This window comes from Nelumbo lutea, chromosome 1 (genome assembly GCF_056320005.1).
Source record: "Nelumbo lutea isolate HS-2025 chromosome 1, American lotus-T2T, whole genome shotgun sequence".
In the NCBI taxonomy this organism is placed as follows: domain Eukaryota; kingdom Viridiplantae; phylum Streptophyta; class Magnoliopsida; order Proteales; family Nelumbonaceae; genus Nelumbo; species Nelumbo lutea.
Genome location: NC_142684.1, coordinates 151,732,115 through 151,756,622, shown reverse-complemented (window position 1 = coordinate 151,756,622; position 24,508 = coordinate 151,732,115). Strand labels below are relative to the sequence as shown.

The window sequence follows — 24,508 nt, the reverse complement described above, 5'->3', positions numbered from 1 at the left end:
CGAGTAATTGACAGGAGACCCACCTGGTTTTGTTTACTCCTTGTCGTTAGGTCGTTTTCACGGTAGTTGAAACTCATCTCTATGTAATTGACAGAAGACCCACCCACAAGAAGCCCATAATGCTTTCGTAATCCAAGGATGAAGACCATTGAAACTCATCTGCGAAAGGATGATGTCAAAGTACGTATTTGGTTCTGTTTAGCTTTTTCATGAAAGTTTGTATTTTATTTGCTTGTAAAATGGGGAAAAGTGATAATTATAATTGTTTATGATATGACAATTAGGTGTCATTAGGCACTACATCATTCTAACAGTGAAAAAATGTCTAATTGCACAAAAACCGAAGTCTAATTTTGTCATTTTTAATGTGTATAAAGGAGTAAGAGAAGGAAAATGTTGAAATTACACCTATGTAACAGCGTTTATTGAATAAATGCCCACATAACCAAACACCCTGAAAACTACTTAAACAGTAAGTGCGTGCATGTGCATTCTTTCTTCTTCTTCTTCCCTTGATAAGTGTAATCTTACTGTCTAAGATTAGTGGTAATTGCACTCAATTACCACTAAATTAATTAGGTTCCCTTTAATTGCATCAGAAATTTGGAGCATTTTCTCAATTTATTCATGCCATTCTTGTGCACGGGTTATGCTAATCTTCTCTGTATTATAGACTCCCTGGATTCGAACATTTTCGGAAGAAAAGAAAAAAAAAAAAGCTTTGCACTTTTGACTAATAGTAGACTGATAGACTAATATCAACCCTCCAAATTCAAAATTTTCATGATTCATTTGAAGTGGAAAGTACTTCAGGCCTAAAATAATGCCCAAATCCAGACGGAACTTGCATTTATACACATGCGAAGAAGGAAGAATGTCTTCTCATCCTTTCACGCTTTATAATCTTCATAGTTGTTCTTTTTTTTTTGTGTGTGTAAATTGCTTCTTCCACGGATTTTTCTTTTGTTTGGTATACTTTTGCCCCTTCGACGGAGGTGGCAACAAGAGATCTTCCTGAAACCTCAACCTCCCAAGAACAGACAAGTGACCTAGTATATATCATATATGGCCACCCAATGAATAATGAAATTATATCATATTTGCCTTTCTATTCTTCTAAGCCCTAGAATTAATTTTGCATGCAAGGGTTGTTTCTCCAAATGTAGAAGTAATGTAGAGCGCATACTGTAGTCATTGAACTTACTGGACTTGGCCTTGGTTGTAGATGAGAGCTTAGAGGAAAGAATAGTCTCAGGGATGCAAAATACGGTTATCCTGGAAATGGGTATCCCAGGCCATGGCTGGGGGTGTAAATCGGGTAGATTGGACCAGGTTTAATTTTAATTCGAACTCAACCTAAGATTTAGGTCTTAGTAGGGGTGGCAATGAGTCGAGCTTTTCATGAGTTGCTCGAGTTTGGTTCAGTTCGGTTTCAATCGAGTTCGAGCTGCCGAGCTCGAATATATAATATAAAATTATAGAAAATAATATATATATATATATAATAAAAATATCATAATTCTTAATGTTTTAAATATCAAATAAAAAATATTTTTATATATAATTTTTTTATTTTTATAAAATATTTTTTCTCAAAATCGAGCTTATGAATTTTTTACTCAAGCCGAGCTCAAGCCTCGTACTATTCGGCTCAGTTCAGCTCGAATCCACCCCTAGGTCTAAGGTATGAATTTGAGGTCAAGCCCGAATTGTCCAGTCCAAACCTAGCCTGTATTGAAATATGACACACTCGGGTTGGGCTTAGGCCCAGATCGGATTTATATTAGTTAATCAGCCCATACCAAATTTTGATATAAATGTATGTTTATATGTAAACATTTACGTATGATTACTATATATATGTGTACATGTATGTATGTATGTATATGTACATAATCATTAAGTTGGGCTCGGACCTAATTCAGTCTAGCTAAAGGCTAGACTCAGGCTCAACATGAAAAATAAATAAATAAAAAATATTGGGCTCAGGCCCAATCTACCGCCCAAAAATAAAAACCAAGCACTCATAAAATTAAGGGCTGATCAGCCCGGACTCAAATTGGGCCTACCAAAGTTGCACCCTTAGCAGTGGCGGATACGCAGGACATGGCGGATATCCAAAGAAAAGCTGCAGATATGCTTGTTGCCAGGTTATGTACATGGTGATGGATGCAGAAGGTGCTTTGCCTATACTGGGGAGGTTCCTGATGTAGAAACTGATTAGTAGGGGTGTCAATTGGACTGGATTTGGTCCAATCCAATCCAGTGCAATGTGAGTCCATTACAAATGGACCAGGTTCATTCCAATCCGATGACCATTTTGGACCAGTCCAATTCAATGTCTGGACCGTCCAATCTGTACAAATATGACACATATTGGCTCAATCCAACCCAATCCAATATAAATACATTATAGATGGACTAAGTCCAATCCAATCCAATAAATATGTTGGATCATAAAGTCTGAACTAGTTTAATTCAATATCTTATTAATCCGTCCAATTCATCCAAATTGATTTTGATTTAAACAGGGTCCAATCTAAAATGGATCCATTGACATCCTACTGACTAGTGCAGTGGACACCCATGTATTTGTGCAAACTAGCTAGCACTAGCAGCTCTGTCTGGATTGCATACCCATATGAAATCCATAGAGTTGGTGTGGCCAGAAGCAGTGAGAATCGAAGAATACTTGGAAGGTGCATTTCCTGTTCGTGCTCAGAGCTGTTGATTGCTTTAATTTGCTATCATCCTTAGTAATGTCTATGGTTCTCTCTACTTGTTTCATCGTAGTTGGTCGCTGGTTCATTTGATCAAATTAAACAATTTGAATAATTTATGTATACCAATTCTTCTAAGGCCAACTGATCCATTTATCTACTTAAGAAATCAATCACCATGAAGACAGCAGATGATCATGGACCAACCAGGCAGAACTCCGTTATTGTAAGTTGAGGATACGACTAATGTGGGTTATGGGATGGAATCATAGAAAGGTTATGTTTCTCCTTTAGTTGAATTCCTTTTTTTTATTATTATTGCAATTTTTTTTTAATTTCTGAAGGCAAATATTTGTTGAGATTAATTATCTTAAGATCCATGTTCACACTTCAGTCTGTTTTCCCAAAAATAAAATTAAATAAAGATGATTTGATTTTAATATCGATGGATAGAGACTTGTGACCTGTAGGATCGCCTCCCTTCCCTATTCCCTGTAATTTCTTTTCGCTAACTTAGGTCAAAGTGACGGAAATTAATAATGGACATTGTTTTTTCCCAAGGAATTATCCAAGCACACATTGATTACGTATCTATAATATATTAATAGTTCATAATGTTGTCAGATTGCAGATAATTTAAGATATTGACGACCAATCTAAAATAATCACTCCTCTCGCAATTATTATTATTAAGCCATCAGTTCAAATTCGTCAAATTTTCAGTAGACCCGAACTCCAATCCTAGCCAAGTGAGCTAGGTTAAGCAGCAGAGTCACTTCTACGCCGTAGAGATCAGGTACATAATAAACAAGACTAGGGTTTTGACGATTTAACTGGGAGAACCGCTATAGCGGTGTTGACTGATTAATTCGTTGTGGGTTTGCGATTTTCGAGTTGGATTTGATCGCTGGCAATGGCATGGTGGTATTTTCTATCTAGCTTGTTGGAGATGGCAACAAAGTGGTGCAGTGCAGGAGTTCTGTTATTAAGAGAAGAATAACGGATAGGTATTCCAGAGCCAGAGGGAGAGGGTCCCTCCGGGCTCCAATCCTAGATATGCTCTGGAGCTCCAGGGTGAGACTCAGACCAGACCTCATTCGACCACAGCAGAGATCATCCGGTGTCGTCAGAAACGGTAGGGTTGGGTGGGTTAAGGTGTTCTTATTTGTCTCGAACTGGATCTTATGGGGCCCAAACTAAGCCCCTTGGATTTGTTGGCTTATAATTCCGATTCTATTGCTATTTTATTTAACAATTTGAATAAGTCATGGTCAAATTAGTTGAGTCTTTCTACTATTTTAATGGGATATTTTCATGTACTCCTATTCTTTAGGTTATGTTAGTAATGGCAGAAAAATAGGAGTTTAGGTGGGTTTAGCCTATTATAAATAGGCCATTAGTTCACAGTTTTTTTTTTTTTCTCTTGCAATTTGAAATAAAAGTTCTTCTCATATCCTCTCGTAATTTGCTCCTGTTATTCTTTGTTCCTACGTTTGATACTGTATCAGTGGTATCAGTGGTATCACTTGCAATCCTGTCTTGGATGGGAAAAATTACAATCGGTGGAGTGTCCAAATGAGGGTGCTTTTCAATTACCACGAATTGCTAGATGCCGTGGAGAATGGGGTTGCTGATCTTGCAGAAAATGCAACCGATGAATAGAAAAATACCCACCGTGAAAACAAGAAGAAAGATAAGAAGGGACTTTATTTCATTCATCAAGGGGTGAATGATGAAGTCTGAGAAAATTGTAGGAGAAAGTGATGGAGGATGATTTGACCCGACCTACTGAAACGATGACACTTGGATCTAATTCAGCACGAGCGACAGCTCAGCATCGTGGCCTGACCACAACTAAGTAACGAGCCTATAGAGTAGCTCGCTACGTCATAGCTCGCTATAAGGGGAGCCCGCTATAACGCGAGCTCTAAGTCCCCCGAGCTACTAGAAAGGGAATACTCTAAGACTATTTCAACTCGCGAGCTAGGGAAACCAGCTCGCTCCAGCACCTGGGCAGAAGAATTGCCCCAAAGACCAACCTTGATGAGGGTCACCTCGAAGTACCCCTAAGAGCTTGCTACAAAGTAGCTCGTTGCGCGACAAAGTAACTCGCTACAAAGTAGCTCGCGACTAAGCAACTCGATGCTCTCAGGAAGCTTCTATCTGACAAGACCGTACTCGTCAGACTGCACCACGTCCCTCGACTGGCGGCACAGTCCCTGCCCATTTGACAATCTGCACCCACGTCTCTCGACAAATGGTGGCGTGCCTGTCCCTTTAAGACGTGTCACTCATCCAAGCGGGTAGTACATTGTAACGATCACCTACGCAGCCCTGGTAGGTAACGGCTGTGCAGGAGCCCAGTGGCGGTTACGCCCGATTTGACAAGAATGCCCATATAAAAGCCCTTTAATCGAAGGGGAGAGGTCTCACACTCTCGAGTTTTACTCTGAACTTGAATTCTTACTTCCTCACGAGCTAATCTTGAGACACAGTGATCACGCGCGACCTACACTCTTAGCTTTTCATACTCTTTTCTTCCTCCCCAGCATTCTAACTTAAGCTTCGGAGTATTCCCACCGGGCAAATCCCCTGGGAATCCTTCTTTTTCATCCTCTCAGGTGTCGTCCGTTGCCAACAAGGAGCCAGTTAGCAGCCAGCTTGGAGTGCCCGGATCATGCCGCATCATTTGGCACCGTCTGTGGGAAAGCTTCTAAAAGCCTTCCTCTAAGCTTCTATAGTTCCTTCTTCCAAAAAAAAACTCAGTATTCATGGCTTCTTCCAGTAATGTCGGACGTGGCACCAGCCAAAATGCTTTTGGGGAGTAGCCCCAGCTTCCTACTGTCTACACCGGACAGTTTACCGTCCCCCTCTCCGCGGATGGGGTTCCCAGTCTGAACGTGCCTCCTACAGTGGCACCCGCGGTCGCTCCACTCCCTTCCACAGTTGGGGCAACCTTTGCTAAAACCTCAGTTGTGCCCCTAGCGGCCAGCCCGAAGCAGTTGGAGGACTTAATGCAAAGCATGCAAGCCATGCAAGCTCAAATGCAACAATTTCAACAATTCCAACTCTACCAACAACAAGTGTTGCATCAGGTTTCCCAATACTAGTACCAGTAGCAGTTCCCCTCTTTGCCCTAGGCCCAGTCGTCGTTTCCCCCTCGGCATCCGGCCACAAAGCAGACCAAGCCTTCCCGCTGGAGTGAGCGACCCCACCGGGGAGAGGCCTCCCAGGCTCAGGATATTGCCAAGAGCCAAGCCTCCTCCCATAGCAAGAAGGAGAGGCCAACTACCCCCACCTCGCAGCTTGTGGGCAGGTCGAGGGCCTCCTAGCCAACCAAGCCTGTATCGCCCCGACCTTCGCAGTTTGAGATCCTGCTCGCGGAGAACCCGTTCGAGGTCCTAGCCGCAGACTATAGGCAAGGCCCTCCGATCTAGAGTCACCACCAGCAATCTGAGCCTATCGAGCTCGGCAATATTGACGCGTCAAGCACCAACGCCGAGCCAGCAAAGCAACAACGAAGACGTCGGCGAACTACTACCCGAGTCTCTCCCGAGATCAAAGGAAAAGAGGAGGTATGCTCAGGTGAAGTGGAAGCTACCCCTCTCCTCTCAGTTTCTTCCCCGTTATCTCTAGAACTCCTTGTTGTCCCCATGCCAAGGGACTTTAAGCTCCCTCCACTGGACAAGTATGACGGATCCTTCAATCCAAATGACCATGTGGACGCCTTCCAGTCCCAGATGCATCTGGCAAGAGCCAACGAGTCCTGCATGTGCGTGGCCTTTTCCACCACCTTCAAAAGGGTAGCCCACACCTAGTACCGAAACCTCACGCCCGACTCAATAAGAAGTTGGGCGCAGTTCGTGCAAGTTTTCAACTCTCACTTCGTCACCAACAAAAGGTGCCTGCAAACTCAGGAAAGCCTCATCGGCATAGTGCAAAAGGAAGGGGAGTCCATCCGGAGCTACATCAAGCGGTTCCATGATGCTTGTTTGTAGATACCCAACATGGATCCCGTAGTTCGCCTCATAGCAGCCAAGCAAGGTACCACCCACAAAGAGTTCAAGTGGCAGGTAGTTGTCAACCAACCCAAGACCGTGACCGAGTTCCTTAAGCTCGCGGATCGGTTCATAGGGACAGAGGAGGAAATCAACCAGAAGGGCGAGAAGGCCCCAGAAAAAAGAAAGAGAGAGCCAGAATCCCCGTCTCAAGGCGACAGCAGGAAGAAGAATGACACAGCTCGGGGGGCAAGGCCAGTCCAGCCCTTCTGAGCTCCAGCAGCAGAAAGGGACTATACACCCCTCAACGCAAAGCGGGCCGAGATCCTCATGGCGATCAAAGACGCCCCATATGTGAAGTGGCCACCTCGGCTGAAGGCCGACCCTAGTACCAGGAATAAAAATTTGTATTGTAGCTTTCATAAAGATCACGGTCATAGTACCGAAAATTGTAAAAATCTCCATGATGAGATAGAATAACTTATCCATCGTGGATATTTAAGAAATTTTGTACAAAGTAATAAAGCTAATAATAATAAAGCAAGTCAACAAGGGGAGCAAAGTAGAGACGCTTCCGAGTCCAGCAGGAAAGCAGAATAGCCGCAGAAGCACTCCCCCGAAGAGAGACCAGTTCGGGGGACCATCCATGTCATAGTCGGAGGTTCGATTGTGGCGGGCTGCACCTCAGCAGTAGCTCGCGCATCAGCTCATGAGACCGGCAGGGAAGAGCGGAACCCACTGAAGCGACCAAGGACAGAAGACCCCATCTTCTTCACAGAGGACGACGCGCACAGGGTCCACTACCCCCATGATGACGCGCTCGTCATAAAGATGAAGATCAATGACTTCGAAGTTAGGCGCATCCTTGTCGATTCGGGCAACTTAGCAGACATCCTTTTCAAAGCAGCTTTCGACCAACTCCAGCTTCAAGAGTGTGACCTAAAGCCCGCGAGCACTCCCCTGGTAGGCTTCAACAGAGATGAAGTTCGGCCCCTGGGAAGGGTAACAGTACCTGTGGAAGTTGGCACCTGGCCTAGCATAGTGAGGCTCAACCACGACTTCTTGGTGGTCGCAACCCCCTCCCCGTATAACACCATTGTAGGTTGGCCGATTACCCATGCCTTACGGGCTGTGGTGTCCACCTACTACTTGGCCATAAAGTTCCCCACGGACTTCAGCGTCGGGGTAGTGCGAGGTGGCCAGTCTGAGTCTCGCAAATGCTATGTTGCTGCCCTTAAGGGTAAAACCAAGGTGGCTGATGACCTCGAGTTGGAGCGACCTACGAGGCAAAGCGAGGAGTGAGCTACGCCATCAGAAGAAACCGTCTCCATTCCGACCTCAGCAGAAGATCCAGCCCGAACTCCTCAGATCGGTGCTTCCATTAAGGAGCCCCTGTGATCTAAACTGGTACGCTTCTTACTTGAAAATTTAGATGTTTTTGCATGGTCTGTGGCATAAATGCCAGGCATAGACCCTAGCATCATAACTCATAAACTTAATATTGATCCTGTAGTTAGGTCCGTTAGACAGAAGAAACACAACCTAGCTCCAGAGCGATGGAGGGCAGTCAACGAGGAGGTCGGGAAGCTCCTTGTAGCCAATTTTATCAGGGAAGTCCATTACCCGAGCTGGGTGGCCAACCCCATTCTGGTGAAAAAAGCTAACGGTAAATGGCGCATGTGCGTCGACTACACTGACCTGAATCGAGCTTGCCCAAAGGACTGCTTTCCACTCCCTAGAATCGATCTGGTGGATGCGACCTTGGGGCATGAGTTGCTGAGCTTTCTAGACACCTACTCAGGCTTCAATCAGATCAGGATGGACCCTGCTGATGAAGAGAAAACTGCCTTCATAACCGAGCTCAACCTAAAAGTAGAATGTTATGTAGACGACATGGTCGTCAAAACCCAGCTTTCTTGTGACTTAATACAAGACTTGAATTTAGTTTTTGAAATCCTGCGTAGATTCAATATGAAGTTGAACCCGAATAAGTGTGTCTTTGGAGTCACATCGGGTAAATTCCTGGGGTATATTGTGAACCGGTGCGGCATTGAGGCCAACCCGGACAAAATAAAGGCCATCCTGGATATCCGACCACCCCGAAAAATGAAGGAGGTTCAGATGCTGAATGGCCGAATAGCCTCCTTGAGCCACTTCATGTCCAAGTCGGCAGATCGCTGCCTACCTTTCTTTAAAGCAATTAAAAGCAAAGGGTTTGAATGGACCCAAGATTGTCAGCTCGTGTTTGACGAGCTCAAAAAGTACCTCACCGGCATACCGGTCTTAACCCGGCCTGAGGAGGGAGATGTTTTAGAGTTGTACCTCTCGCCAAGTGACGAAGTGATCAGCTCGGTACTAATAAAGGAAGTAGATCGGGTCCAACGACCTATCTACTATGTTAGTAAAGTGTTGCAGTGAGCAGAAACGAGATATCCAGAGATAGAAAAACTGGCGTATGCACTGGTCACTGCACCCCGAAAGCTTCGTCCGTACTTTCAGGCTCATACTATTACCGTTCTCACCAACAAACCTCTGAGGCAAGTCTTACTCAAGCTCGAGGTCTCTGGTCGACTGACGAAATGGGTCATTGAGTTCAGCGAGTACGACCTCCAATATAAGCCATGAGTTGCTATCAAGGCCCAAGCCTTAGCAGATTTCATTGCGGAGTGCACTTTCAGCTCCGAAGTCCCCAGGCCGGTTGAGCACGAGGCCCCCAGCTCGGGCGAGCCCAGAGCTCCCAGGCCGGTTGAGTTTGAGCACCGTGAGGTAGCAGCTAGTGTGGCATCTCTCCTAGTTAGTCCAAGAGCGAACTGGGATGAGGAGCCCTAGATCCTTCACGTAGATGGCTCCTCGAACCAGCAGGGCAACGGAGCCAAAATAGTTCTGCACGGACCAAGAGGCACAAAACTGGAGTATGCACTACACTTTGAGTTCGCGGCATCCAACAATGAAGCAGAGTACGAAGCGTTGATAGTCGGGTTAGCTCTAGCCAAAGAGATGAAAGCCAAGCACATTATCATCTGTAGTGATTCCCAACTCGTGGTCAATCAGGTCACAGGAGAATATTAAGCTTGCGAAACGATTATGATTGCCTACCTGGCCAAAGTAAGAGAGGCTCTGCCCAACTTTCAGTCACACTTCATCAGGCAAGTCCCGAGGTCTGAGAACGCTGAGGCCGACGCCCTGTACCAGTTAGCTAGCACCAGTGATAACACCATGAGAACCGTGTACATAGAGAACCTGCCTCGGCCTAGCATTCTCGGGGGACCAGAGGAGGTCGCTCCTATTGTTCAAGTAGAGCTGAGTTGGATTGACCCGCTCGCGAGCTTCCAGATACATGAAACCCTCCGTACAGATCGCAATGCTGCCAGAAGGGTAGAGCGTCAAGCAGCCAAATACGTCATGATAGGCGAATGGTTATACCAGAGATCCTACACGCTCCCCTACCTACGCTGCTTGCGACCTTCCGAAGTTAAGCCCGTGCTCCGCGACACTCATGAGGGCCTGTGCGGCAGACACTTGGGGGGCAGGGCCCTCGCCCAAAAAGAACTACGACAGGGATACTACTGGCCAACAATGAAAGAAGACACCATTGAGCTCGTCAGAAAGTGTGACAAGTGCCAGAGACATGCCAACATCCACCACCAGCCTGCCGACGATCTCAAGTATCTCACTAGCCCGTGGCCTTTCGCGCAATGGGACATCGATATACTTGGACCATTTCCATCAGCAACAGACCAGAGGAAGATTCTAGTGGTTGCAGTGGATTATTTCACCAAGTGGGTGGAAGCCGAACCCCTTGTAACGATCACAGCCCGAAACGTTCAAAACTTCTTTTGGAAGAACATAGTGTGTCGCTTCGGGTTACCTCGGGTTTAAACCCCATGAAGCATAGCTCATCTCAGTATGTTGGTTGAACTAAGGAATCACCAACAAGCATATAGTTCGGGCTTACATGGTAATCACTTCGCTGTATGCCATAGAGATGCCTTAAACGTTAAGAGACAGCTCGAGATAACGATTACCGAAAAGTCCTACTTCAGATATGTAGCTCTAATAGCTCGGGTGATGAGATCGCTTTAGCAAAAATACAGGGAGCACGCCATACTTCGAAGAAAAAAGAAATTTCATTACCATTACAAAAAAAATAAAAAATAATATATATATATATATATATATATATATATATATATATATATCGAGCTAAATAGCTCGAGAAAGTTTAACAGAAGGAAAAAAGGGCACAACCACCCAACAAGATCTTTTCAAGACCGGGTTTATGGCACCTGGGAGCCACCAGAAATTAGAGAAAAAAACCAACGCAGCCGGCCTCAGGGGTCCACCTCCTCCACCTTGTCCTCATCCTCTGGTCCGCCGTCTCGGGAAACAGGCCCTTCATGGTGATGCCGTCAAGATTGAGTCCAGAAAATTTCTTTCGGACCAACCGGCGGCAGTGCTTGAATTCGGAGCGGTATGAGCTCGAGCCATACTCCACTTGGAGGTCATGATATTCCTGGAAGTCCTTGAAGTCCCAGACCGCCCTCTCCCGCTCGGCCTCCACAATGGTGTCGAAGTTCCGAGTTCGATCCAGAAGTGTGGACTCCAAGTCCCGAACCTGTTGGCGAAGGAGATCCCTCTCCGCGACCACCCTCGACGATTCCTCCCTGTAGCGTGTGCTCTCCTCGGAAAGCCTAGCGATCTATGCCTCTTGGTCCCGGACGAGCTGCTCCTGGGACTCACTCCCCTTACGAGTGTATGGAGATCGCCCCGGGTCCGGTCGAGCTTGCCCTAGAGCTTCTGAACGGTGACCCTCTAATTGCGAGCATCACCATAGTGGATGTTCGTCTGGAGGGCCATGGTGTGGATGGCGGAGTTCACCTACTAGTAGGAGACTAAGGTCAGAAGGCAGCAAAAGGAAGCAAAAAACAATGAGAGGGGAAGGACCACTTACCACCATACAGTGAGCGGAGGCAAGCGCGGCGAGATCCCCAGGGTCCATCTCCCCCCACTTAGCGATCTCCTCGTGGCAGATCGCCCTTCGGCTCTTTTGCCTAGCCACTACATAGTCATTAATACCCTCCCAGTTCCCCACTGGGAGCCAGGGATAGGGAAACAGCTGAGAGGGACCAGGAGGAACCACCCCTTGCTGCGGGAGCTCGCCCTCCTCAAGGCCACCTCCGCCAGCACCTCCATCAGATGGAGGCAACAGAACTTCAGGTGGTGAAGAAGTGAAGTCTAGCTCCGTAGACCAGAACTCAGTACCCCCAGAGGTGGGAGTCCAGTCAGGAAGCGATCTCTTCACTTTGCGCTTTTGGTTGCTTGAGAGGAGGCGGCACGTGTCAATACCAGACATGATGGCTGCCAGAAAATCATAAGATATTAGTTCGGTAAGGAAAAAAATGTATGTATACACAATATTGTTACAAGGCACTACGCGACCTAAAAGGGCAACCTACCCGGGCTCAAGTCGGCATGTGCGAGCTTCTCCTCGGTCAAGTAGTCCAAACAGAGGAAGCCTATCAATGCCCAGGACAGCATCATTTTCCGAGTTTTGGGGTCCAGCTCGGCCCTGGGGTCCTAGATGGCGCCCCTCCAAGAAGTTGGGAAGGGCCACCCCTGGGGTTACGGACCACAAAATAATCTCGTTTCCAGGCAGGAATCTTATTCTGTAGCTTGTACAAGAGCTTATAGTCGCGGCGGGGAGAGAGGTAGTAAAAATGTCTTTCCAGAGGAACTCCAGAAATGGCATTTTTAATACAAAAAATAGAAGCAAAAATGTCAAGGTTCAAGGGGAGACAGTACTCATAACACAAAGAAATGGTTCCAACCATGTTCCGGATAGTGTTGGGATGAAGTTGATCGATGGTAACATTAAAGTGGATTAGCACCTCCACTATTAGGGGGTGCAGTGGAAGACGTAGGCCAACCTTGAGTCGTTCCTAGAAAATAGCTATCTCATCGGAACCATGTTACCAATGGGGAGACTGTAGATGAGGTCTCCAAGAAGGTGAAAATAGCGGATTAGAGACCTGAGTCTCTCAGCCGTCATAGAGGAAGGACCGAAGGTGTCAGGCTCCCTCCCCCGAGAAGTAGAGGCCACATCACCGGAGGTCTCCCGAGCCTCCGGGACTTGCTCCCAAGCTCCCCCGGAGCTCGAGGGAGAGTCGTCGTCCTGGTTACCGTCCCGGTAATAAGTATGGTACGGATACCCAGACATGATTGATAGTGATTGACTCACCGAAAAAGATGAAACAAAGTGAATGGAAGAGTTCAGGTAGACTACAAGGATGCGCGACCTCAAAATCCGAAGACAACAAGATAGCATGAAAGAAAATGAGGCCTAGGGGGCCCTCCTATTTATAGCCTCTACGCCTCCAAATCAACAGCCTAGATTGAGCCAGATCCGATGGTTCGTAGTCAAACTGATCGCATGCCTTCTGAAATCGAAACGTGACTGGTTGCACGTCTCCCATGATTGAGGTAATAGCGGCTGCACGACATCCAGAGTTAAGAGCCGCTTCAGCTCGTGCATTTAATATGAGCAGCTAATCAAGTTTGAATTTCGGTCAAATCAACCCGTCACACTTTATGAACTCCTCACGCTAAGGCAACACTCTTAGCCTGAGGAGTGGGGGGCAATTGATGGAGGATGATTTGACCTGACCTACTGAAATGATGACACATGGATCTGATTCAATACAAGCGACAACTCAGCATCGTGGCCTGATCACAACGAAGTAACGAGCCTGTAGAGTAGCTCGCTATAGGGGGAGCCCGCTACAATGCGAGCTCCAGGTCCCCCGAGCTACTGGAAAGGGAATACTCCAAGACTATTTCAACTCGCAAGCTAGGGAAACCAGCTCGCTCCAGCACCTGGGCAGAAGAACAGCCCCAAAGACCAACCTTTATGAGGGTCACCTCGAAGTACCCCTAAGAGCTTGCTACAAAGTAGCTCGCTGCGGGATAGGGTAGCTCGCGACTAAGCAACTCGACGCTCTCAGGAAGCTTCTATTTGACAAGACCGTACTCGTTATACTGCACCATGTCCCTCGACTAGCGGCGCAGTCCCTGCCCATTTGACAATCTGCACCCACATCTCTCGACAGATGGTGGCATGCCTATCCCTTCAAGACGTGTCACTCATCCAAGCGGGTAGTACACTGTAACGATCACCTGCGCAGCCCTGGCAGGTAACAGCTACGTAGGAGCCCAGTGGCGGTTACGCCCGATTTGACAAGAATGCCCCTATAAAAGCCCTTTAATCGTAGGGGAGAGGTCTCACACTCTTGAGTTTTACTCTGAACTTGAATTCTTACTTGCTCACGAGCTAATCTTGAGACACAATGATCACACGCGACCTACACTCTTAGCCTTTCATAATATTTTCTTCCTCCCCAGCATTCTAACTTAAGCTTTGGAGTATTCCCGCTGGGCAAATCCCTCGGGAATCCTTCTTTTTCATCATCTCAGGTGTCGTCCGTTGCCAACAAGGAGCCAGTCAGCAACCAGCTAGGAGTGCCCGGATTGTGCCGCATCAGAAACCATGTCAAAACAAGCCTGGGATACCTTGATGATGTCGTACAAAGGTGAGGACAGAGTTAAGAAGGTGAGACTCCAAACTTTGAGGCGTCAATATGAGCTCCTACAATCTTCTCAAAGACTTCATCATTCACCCCTTGATGAATGAAATACAGTGCCTTCTTATACTTCTTGTTTTCACGGTGGGTATTTTTCTGTGCATTGATTGCATTTTCTGCAAGATCAACAACCCCATTCTCCACGACATCTTGCTTTGACAAATCAAATGAAAACATATGGAGAGGAGTAAAAAGAGCAGGCCAAAGTGGACAAGATTTTACAGTCACTCACTTCCAGATTTGAGCATTTCGTGGTGGCGATAGAAGAAGCACATGATCTGTCTTTGATGACTGTCAAGGAATTATCCAACACCTTGCAAGACCATGAGCAACGCATGAATGAGAAGCAAAATGAGAAGCCAATTGAGCAAGCCCTCCAAGCCCTAGTTTCCATTAAAAGTGAACAAAGTGGTGAAACAAGCTGAAAGCATGGTAGTTATCATGGAAGAGGACGAGAACGTGGTGGTCACTACTACAACAATAGAAGCCATGGTGGCTATAACAACAATTATGGAGCAGGAGGTAGCCAGAATAATGACCAAGAGAAATCAGACTCAACCCACCAACAAAACACAAGAGGTCAAGGACGCGAACGTGGTAAAGGAAGGTATGACAAATCCAATGTTGAGTGTTATTCTTGTCATAGACGTGGCCGTTATTCAAGTGAATGCAGATATAAGGATAATACTCAAAGGGCTCACTATGTACAAGAAGATGATGATGATGATGATGATGATGATGATGGCGGCCATAGTCTCTTGATGGTCACTACAGCTAGTGAAACACCAAACTACCACACATGGTTCCTTGACACTGAGTGTACCAATCATATGTGCGGCAAAAAGGAGCTATTTGCTAATCTTGATGAATCATTTCGCAGCAAAGTCAAACTTGCCGATGACAATACTATACCAGTGACGGGAAAAGGATAGATCCTTATCAACTTGAAGAATGGAGATCATAAGTATATTTCTGATGTCTTCTATGTATCAAGCATGAAGAGTAATTTGCTTAATGTGGGACAGCTGGCAGAAAAGGGGTATGCTATGAACCTCCGTGGCAATCAACTCTCCATTCTTGATAAAAAAGGTACACTCATTCTCAAGGCCCCTTTGACAAAGAATCGTATGTTTCAAGTTGATATTTCCAGTGGTGTTTATAATTGTTTCAATGCTATTATAAATGATGAGTCTTGGCTGTGGCACCTTCGCTTTGGACATTTGAACTTTCGGAGTTTAAAAATGCTTGCTAAAGGAAATATGGTGAAAGGCTTGCCTAGTATTCATCATCCGGAACAATTGTGTGAAGCTTGCACTCTTGGAAAGCATCACAGATTGTCGTTTGCAGCAGAACAGCGGCATGCAACACAACCATTGGAGCTCATTCATTCTGATGTGTGCAGCCCAATGAATATCATGTCCATTGGTAACAATAGGTACTTCCTAACCTTCATTGATGATTATACCAGAAATTTTTGGGTTTATTTTCTACAAAAGAAGTCTGAAGTTTTTTAATATTTTAAGAAGTTCAAGGCACATGTTGAGAGAGAAAGTGGCTACTCTATTAAAGCTTTACGAACTGATGGTGGGGGTGAATATACCTCTAATGAATTCAATGAGTATTGTGAAGAACAAGGAATAAAACATGAAGTTACATTTACCTGCACTCCCCAACATAATGGAGTTGCCAAACAGAAGAACAGGACTATCATGGACATGACGAGGAGCATGCTAAAAGCCAAAGGAATGCCCAATTCATTCTGGGGTGAAGTTGTCTCTTGTTCTGTTTATCTTATAAACAGGTATCCAACAAAGAGTGTCTAGAATATCACACCTACAGAAGCATGGAGTGGTTTCAAGCTAGGCGTGAAACATCTCAAGGTATTTGGCTGCATAGCTTATGCCCATGTTCCAGCGGAGATGAGGACAAAACTAGACGATCGAGCAGAGAAGGCTATCTTTGTTGGATACAAGCTATTCAATCCCGTAACAAAGAAGGTGATTGTCAGCCGAGACGTGACCTTTGCCGAAGAAGAGGCTTGGAAATGGGATGTTGATACGCATAAAGACTCTGAGAAGCAACTGCTCGGTATCCTTGAAGAGGACGTTGCAGTTCCTGCCACAAATGAAGCCTCATCAAGCTATGCTCAAGAAAGTTCTATTCCATAAGCTCCAGTAGAATCAGGAAGACCAAGGAGGCAATGCCAACAATCTATACAATTGCAAGATTTTGAGATAACACCTGATGATGAAGTTGAATTGGTGCATTTTGCTTTCTTTGTAGATAGTGAACCTGTGACATTCAAGGAGGCAATCCAAGATCCTAAATGGGTGAATGCTATGAACGAAAAGATCAAGGCAATTGAAAGAAACAATACATGGGAACTTACTGATATCCCACGAGGTCACAAAGCTATTGATGTGAAGTAGGTTTTCAAGACAAAGATGAAGTCAAATGGCAATGTGGAAAGACATAAAGCAAAATTGGTAGCTAAGGGGTTTGAGTAGAGACCTAACTATGATTATTAAAAAGTTTTTTCTCCTGTTGCTCGAATTGAGACTATCAGAATTATAATTTCTTTGGCTGCACAGAATCAATGGAAAATCCATCAAATGGATGTGAAGTCGGCTTTTTTAAATGGCCCACTTGAAGAAGAGGTTTTTGTCAAACAACCACTATGATTCATGAAGCAGGGAAGTAAAGATAAGATGTACAGATTGAAGAAAGCTTTGCATGGCCTAAAACAAGCACCAAGAATAGGCGCGTTGACTCTTTCTTCCATAAGACTGGCTTCAAAAAATGTCCCTCCAAATGATTTTGGTGATATATTGTTGTTGTGCCTTTATGTTGATGATCTAATTTTTACAGGCAATAATCCCAAAATGATTGAAGATTTCAAGAAGTCCATGATGCATGAATTTGAAATGACAGACCTTGGCCTAATATCGTATTTCCTTGGCATAGAAGTGGTTCAAAGAGATTATGGAATTTTCATCTCCCAAAAGAGATATCCTACTGAACTTTTGAAGAAGTTCCGTATGCAAGATTGCAATTCCGTGAGAACTCCCGTAGAGGTGAGTACAAAGTTGTTAAAGTATGGAGATGGGGCACCTGTTGATTCAACCTATTTCAAGCGAGTTTGAGATACCTTACATGCACAAGGCCGGGCATCTCTTACGGTGTTGGTTTGATTAGCAGATTTTTGGAATCTCCTCGCCAGTCTCATATGCAAGTAGCCAAAAGAACCATGCGGTACCTAAAGGGCACTTATGATCATGGTTTATTCTATTCTTCATCTAACAACTGTGTTCTCATAGGTTACTCAGATAGTGATTGGGGTGGAGATTTAGATGACCGTAAAAGCGCTTCTGGATATTGTTTTAATTATGGTGTTACAGCTTGTCCATGGTCATCAAAGAAGCAACCCATAGTTGCACTTTCAACTTGTGAAGTAGAGTATGTAGTTGCAGTTTCGTGCATGTCAAGCAATATGGTTGCTCAATGTAATGAGTCAAATCCATGCTCCAGTTGAGGGGCCAATGAAGATCTTCATTGACAATATTTCTGCAATCGACTTGGCAAAGAATCCTGTCACTCATGGAAGAAGCAAGTACATTGGCATACGCTATCATTTCTTGAGAGATCAAGTTGGGAAGAAAGCAATTGAGTTAGAGTATTTCCGAATCAAGATTAAGGGGGGATGTTGGCTTGTAATCCCAATTCTGTTGCTATTTTGTCTAACAATTTGAATAAGTCATGGTCAAGTTTGTTGAGTCTTTCTAACTATTTTAATGGGAGCTTAGGTGGGTTTAGCCTATTATAAATAGACCATTAGTTCACAGTTTTTTTTTTTGTAGTCACTTGCAATCTGAAATAAAAGTTCTCCTCATATCCTCTCCTACTTTGCTCCTGTTATTCTTTGTTCCTACGTTTGATACTATATCAGGATTGAGTAATGTCCAATTATATACGTTATCGATGTTAGCTATTTTGGGCTGGGCTGGGTTACCTATCACGAATAAGGTAGCCCAAACCGGTGTACATGATTTTGTCTCCAGTCAATTCGGGTTCTCTTTTTTTCTTTCTTTTTTTATTTTTTTAGGCAAAAGTAAAGCATATTCATTCAATCAAGAAACTTGTATGTATACAAAGAATTGATAACAGTACTAGGTTAGAAAGCCCATAAACAATTTAAGGAGAAGAAAAGAACTTCTGTAATTGACAAATGATGAGTTAAGAATCACCAACAGAAGAAATAGCAATCCTACCAACAATGGAACGTGTTGGTGAATTGTAACTGCCACCAAGAAACGCCAACCGCCACCAAAAACTGCAACTGGCGGTAAAAATAATTGGGAAACAACCATGGATGGCAAGCCAAGGCAGCGATGTGGCCATCGCCCAGAAGCAAAGAATGAAGAGTTCGCCCCCTGTACCAAAATCCCTGTACAACAGAAGCAAAGAAAAAAAAGAACAAAAAGAACAAAGAAGAATAACAAGTGAGAGGGAAAAACGACGAGGGACGGGAGAAGGGTGAAGAACTGAAACAATGGAACGGAAGAATCAGGAGGGAGAGAGAGGAATGAGGAGAGGGGAGAAGGGGAGAAGAAAAACTAAGAGACGAACTAAAGAGAGTAAGGAGAAAGAAAAGGAAAGGGAGAGGGGGGACTCCCCAAGGGGAGCCACCTCAATGGACCAATGGCAAAAGAGGAAACGATGAAAGCGAAATAAAGAGAAGAACCTCGAGGAAGCCTCGAGAGAACGGCTCAATCTAAACGGGGAGAGAAGAAACATCTGGAAATCCCAAAGAAGAAACCTCCGGAAACCCCGAGAAGAAAAAGAGAGGCAGAGGGGGGACTCCCAAAGGGGAGCCACCCCAATCCGGGTTCTCTTTGAAATGATGATAAATTCAAACTTTTAATAATCCAGAACAACCCAACATACAAGGTAAAAGTATTTGGATATAATCCTCAGAGAATTGGTCTTGGACCGTCATCACAATATTTCATCCGTACATGGGAAATTTCTTTATGAATGAAAATATAAATATGGAGATATTCACTGCAATTTTCGTGAGGATGGTGTGAGGATGAATTTTGTGAGGACGAATTCCAATCCCCAACCTAAGCCAAAGTAAAATGGAATTGGTTGAATGAGTGTTCGGTGTTTTTTTTTCTCATAACGAAGGCAGAGGCTGTTTGGTTGGTAAAATTGCACTTATGGGGAATATTCGTTAGTACGTCTATATGCATATGACGCATTTATACAAATTTTACTTTGGAAATTTGTAGAGTGCAAAACCTTATATCTTGTATTATTTTGCATGTATTTGTACTGTATGTATTTGCATTTGTACTCTTTTCAAATTGAATCTAGGGCTCCGTTTGTTTGTGAAACAAACGTCGAATTGGGGCGTTTGAAACGTAAAAAAGAAATGATTATTAGAGTAAAAATGTATTTTTTGACACTTTTGCACTCTAAAAATAGAGCATTACTGTACCTATTTTTTGATTCAATTTTGTGTTCCAGTGGTAATTAACTTTTTGACCAAATTTAGCATTAGATAGTTGGAGCATTTAATGATGGACCCACACTTTTGCACTGATTTCAACCAAATAAGATGAATGCAATAACGGTTTAAAATGTGAACCGTGTTTATTCATGAACCGAAAAATGGGTAAATATGTAGCATACATATTTACGTTTGCATTGCAACCAAACGCAGCTTAGGGAAAAGTGTTCTGTGTTTATTATTTATAGTGCATACTCAGATTTCAAACTGCCCCTAGTACACTTCAATGCTAAACTTGGTCTGGAATGGCTTTTTTGAGCAAAAGATTGTAATGTTTTAAAGAACAATCCAAATCGGAACCATTTTGGCCACTGGTTTCTAGGTTGGTGGTTCGACCGTCCAATCTGAATGGATGGCTCATTCTGACAAAAAATTAAAAATAAAAAACAATTAAAATAAAAAAAATAGCCAAACCATTAAACGAGTTGAATGGGTCAAAGATTTGACCACTTGAGTCAATGAATCAATGACTGATTCAACGGTTTTTAATCAGAGACCGAGTTTAAAGTAAAACAGAACTGTTTGCCTAGATGATTCTCAGGTTGATAGGTCCAACTGTGCAGGTCAACGGAGACTCGAAAACATTGAATCATGAGGTGTTGAAATCCAAACTCAGGAGGAACTGTATCTCAATTTGTCACTATTTCCAAAACTGAGTTTTGATGAAAAGTATATGCTAGAATTGCAACCTTAACTTAAAACAGTACAATTTGCAATAAAAGCTGCATGGCTTTTAGAGCAGCTAATCTTAATCGTCAGAATTAGACCTGTTCGTGGGCTGGGTTTCAGATTCAATTTTATATTATTTTGGACTCGGCTCGGGTCAGATTCATTCAAATTTTGACAAAACTCAAACCCGAACCCAGCTCATGATCAGATCAAGTCAAAACTTTTGTTTAACCATCTCTTATATGCTTGCATGTTTATAAATGTTATGGTTTTGCTTTGAATTCTTTGACTCACTACATGAATATGCAATTTCATAGTAGTTTGTGGTGGAAGTTAATTAAGCGTAGGACTTTGGTGTATTTTGGAGGTCTAAACCAAATACGGAGAATATATATTTCAGGGGTTTTTTCTCTTGTACACTTGGTCTGTCTTATGAGAGAAGAATGAAATTTTAGATGTATTGGGGTTTAGGGTTTTCTATAAATGAGATTGTGATTATTGTGCAGCTCTATATTCATTTTGGATTTCTGTTCCTTCACCAGTGGATATAAAAACCGAACCACGCAAATTTGTGTTCCTTCACAGTATTTCCCTTTAATTATTGTCATTACCGGTTATAAATAATTACTGTTATTAACAGTAATTACTGATTATTACAATAATTAATTACTTATTATTACAGCTATTTAATAAATATATCTATTTATTTCAATAATTACTGATTATTACAGTAATTTAATAAATATATAATTAATTATTATAATTAATAATTACTTTTATTATAAATATTGTTAATAACTAGATATTTATTTCAATTTTACTTTAAATTAAAATTATAAATACTGTTAATAAATTTAATAACCCAATTTTAATAATTATTGATTATTACAGTATTTTAATAAATATATAATTAGTGATTATAATTAATAATTACTGTTATTATATATATTGTTAATAAATAGATATTTACTTTAATTTTACTTTAAATTAAAATTATAAATACTATTAATAAATTTAGTAATTATTATTATATTAAAAATAATTAAAAATGTTACTAAAAGTATTGTTATTGATTATTTAATAAAATATTATAGTTACTAACTATTATTGATAAATACTGATAATTTAATTTAATTTTGGTAATTATTAATTTAATGAATATTGTTAATAAATCCTATTTATGAATTTAATAGTTACTGTTATATTAAAAATAACTAAATAATATTATTAAAACTACCATTAATGATTATTTAATAAAACATTATAATTACTTACTATTATTGATAAACGTTGTTAATGATGTTCTAACAACTGACGATTCAAACGGATGGTTTGTTCTAACAACAAAAATTACAAGAAAAAAATACGAAACCGTTCTGGCCACTGGTTTTCGAGTCGACAGTTCGATCATCCGGTTCGAACAGATGGTCCGTTCTGACAACAAAAGTTATAGGCAAAAAAGTGTGTGTGAGGTCCATTAAGTAGTATCATACGTGTTATGTCATTCGAGTGTGTGACTAATACGAGCCGAAAACGGAACCGTTCTAGCCATCAGTTTAACCGTTTGGTTTTAACAAATGACCCGTTCTAACAACAAAAAATTATGGAACCGTTCTGGCCACCGGATTTCAAGTTGACGGTTCAATCGTCCGGTTCGAACAGATGACCCATTCTGACAACAAAATTACAGGCAAAAAAATTGAGTGTGAGAGGTCCACTAAACAGTATCATACGTGCTATGTCATTCAAGCGTGTGACTCATATGACCCGAAAATGGAACCATTCTAGCCACTGGTTTTTGGGTCGACAGTTCGACTGTCCGGTTCAAACAGATAGCCCGTTCTGACAACAAAAATTTTTAAAATAAAAAACAGCCAAAAACCATTGAATGGATCAACGAGTTGATGGTTCGACCACTCGGGTCAATGGTTCATTGACCGATTCAATGGTTTTTTACTAGAGACTAGGATTGGGGTAAAATAAAACTGGTTTCTTGGACGGTTCCCACTTAAAAAAAAATGGATAACCCGTTCTGACAACCAAAATTACAAGAAAAAAATTTGTGTGAGGCCCATTAAGCAGTACCATACGTATTATGTCATTCGAGCGTGTGACTCATACGACCTAAAAATGGAATTGTTCTGGCCACCGATTTTTGGGTCAACGGGGTGACTATTCGGTTCGAATGGATGGCCCGTTTTGACAACAAAAAAAAAAGACCAAAAACCATTGAACGGGTTGACGGTACGACTGCCCAGGTCAATGGGTTGTTAACCGATTCAACGATTTTTTGGCCAGGGACCGAGATTAGGATAAAACGGAACCGATTGCTTGGATGGTTCCCAATTAAAAAATAAATAAATAAAAATGCCAAAAACCATTGAACGAGTCAATGGGTCAATGGTTCAACCTCTCGAGTCAATGGGCTATTGATTGATTCAACAGTTTTTGGCTAGGGACTGGGATTGGGGTAAAACGGAACCGGTTTCCTAGACAGTTCCTAGGCCAAAATGTCCATCCGTCTAAGTCAACGACGGTTCGAAATCCATGGTTTTTGTGCTTTTGGATTTTCACTATTCAAAGGTTTTTTTACCATGGGCTTTATTCGAGTGTGTGTGGTATATTCCTTTTTTCTTCATCTTCTTTTTTTTTTTTTGTCTTCTTCTTCAAGATCCTCCAAAACGGTATAGGATTTACCACCATTTTATTTCTTCCATTTTGTTTTTTCTTTGGGTTTTCTTGTGCAATTTTTTTTACAGGACAATCTACTTTTTCTCTTTTTTCGGTTGCATGTATGTTTAGATCCGTCTCAAAGCGGAACTTTGGACTCAATTTCCTAGTTTTTTTTCCTTGCTTTTTCCAATTTTGTGGATTTACCGCTAATTTTTTTATGTGTTTAAGGTCACTTTGGATTTATCTTTCAAGGTTTTGGAATCCTTTGCAATGTCCACCCTTCCCGTGACTACGACTATAAAGTTATTTCGTCTAACTATTGACACCTAGGAAAAACGACCCCGAAATAGAACCGTTCTAGCCATCGATTTCCAGGTCAATGGTTCAACAATCTAGTTTGAACAGATGGCCCGTTCTAACAACAAAAATTAAAAATAAAAAATGACCAAAACTATTGAGTGGATCGACGGTTAAACTGCCTGGTTCAATGGGTCGTTGACTGCTTCAACGATTTTTTGCCAGGGACCAAGTTTGGGGTAAAATGGAACCGATTGCTTGGACAGTTCCCGGGCCAAACTGTCGTACTATGGGGGTCAATTCAGAGTTCTTGGTGTGAAACAAATGACAATTATGAAGTAGAACTCAGAACTATGATTGTATAATCGTGTTTTTTATATGAGATGTTTGCTAAAACAATATTTAAAAATCAAACACATGATGATGTCTTCTAAATCTTTATATGAGTTTTAAAACTTAATACTTATAATCATTATCTTCTTTTAATATAGCAAGTAGCAATATTTCAATTACATTCCAGCCCCTGGCCCTCCAATAGTACAATTCTTAAGTAAACGAGACAGAAAAGAAGGGAATTCAATTCCCAATTCACTCCAAAGCGATCAAAACACAATCGAATGGGTTGTTTATTGTTTTTTCTTTTTAATATTAATATGAAGTGGAAGGATGAATTGAATCGAACTTGAACAATTCGGGTTCAGGTTCAGCCTTGTCAGGCTTCAGGTTGTTGGTTGAACCTCGAAAATGGAAAAGCGCTTGAAGTGCTAATAAGTGGCAATTGAGTATGATACAAGTGGGACAGAATAGGGGAGCCAAGTGTTCACCTGATTGATACGTGTGATTGTTATCGAATCACGAGGGTCGAAGGCACAGGTACTACAACCGCTTATAAAAGTCTCTAATTAAGTAAGCACATACATGCAGTTGAACTTGAAGCTGTTG

The 24,508-nt window shown here is 42.5% G+C and overlaps 1 long non-coding RNA gene and 1 pseudogene across 1 annotated transcript; both read right to left on the bottom strand.

Annotated features, from left to right (window-relative positions):
- Positions 1-597: 597 nt before the first annotated feature.
- LOC148878400 (U6 spliceosomal RNA) lies at positions 598-706 on the bottom strand (annotated as a pseudogene).
- Positions 707-15,894: 15,188 nt separating this feature from the next.
- Positions 15,895-19,228, bottom strand: LOC148878399 (uncharacterized). Its single transcript, XR_016105140.1, has 2 exons — positions 18,624-19,228; positions 15,895-16,470 (listed from the first exon to the last, which is right to left on the bottom strand). It is a non-coding gene; the product is annotated as an uncharacterized LOC148878399 (long non-coding RNA).
- Positions 19,229-24,508: the final 5,280 nt, after the last annotated feature.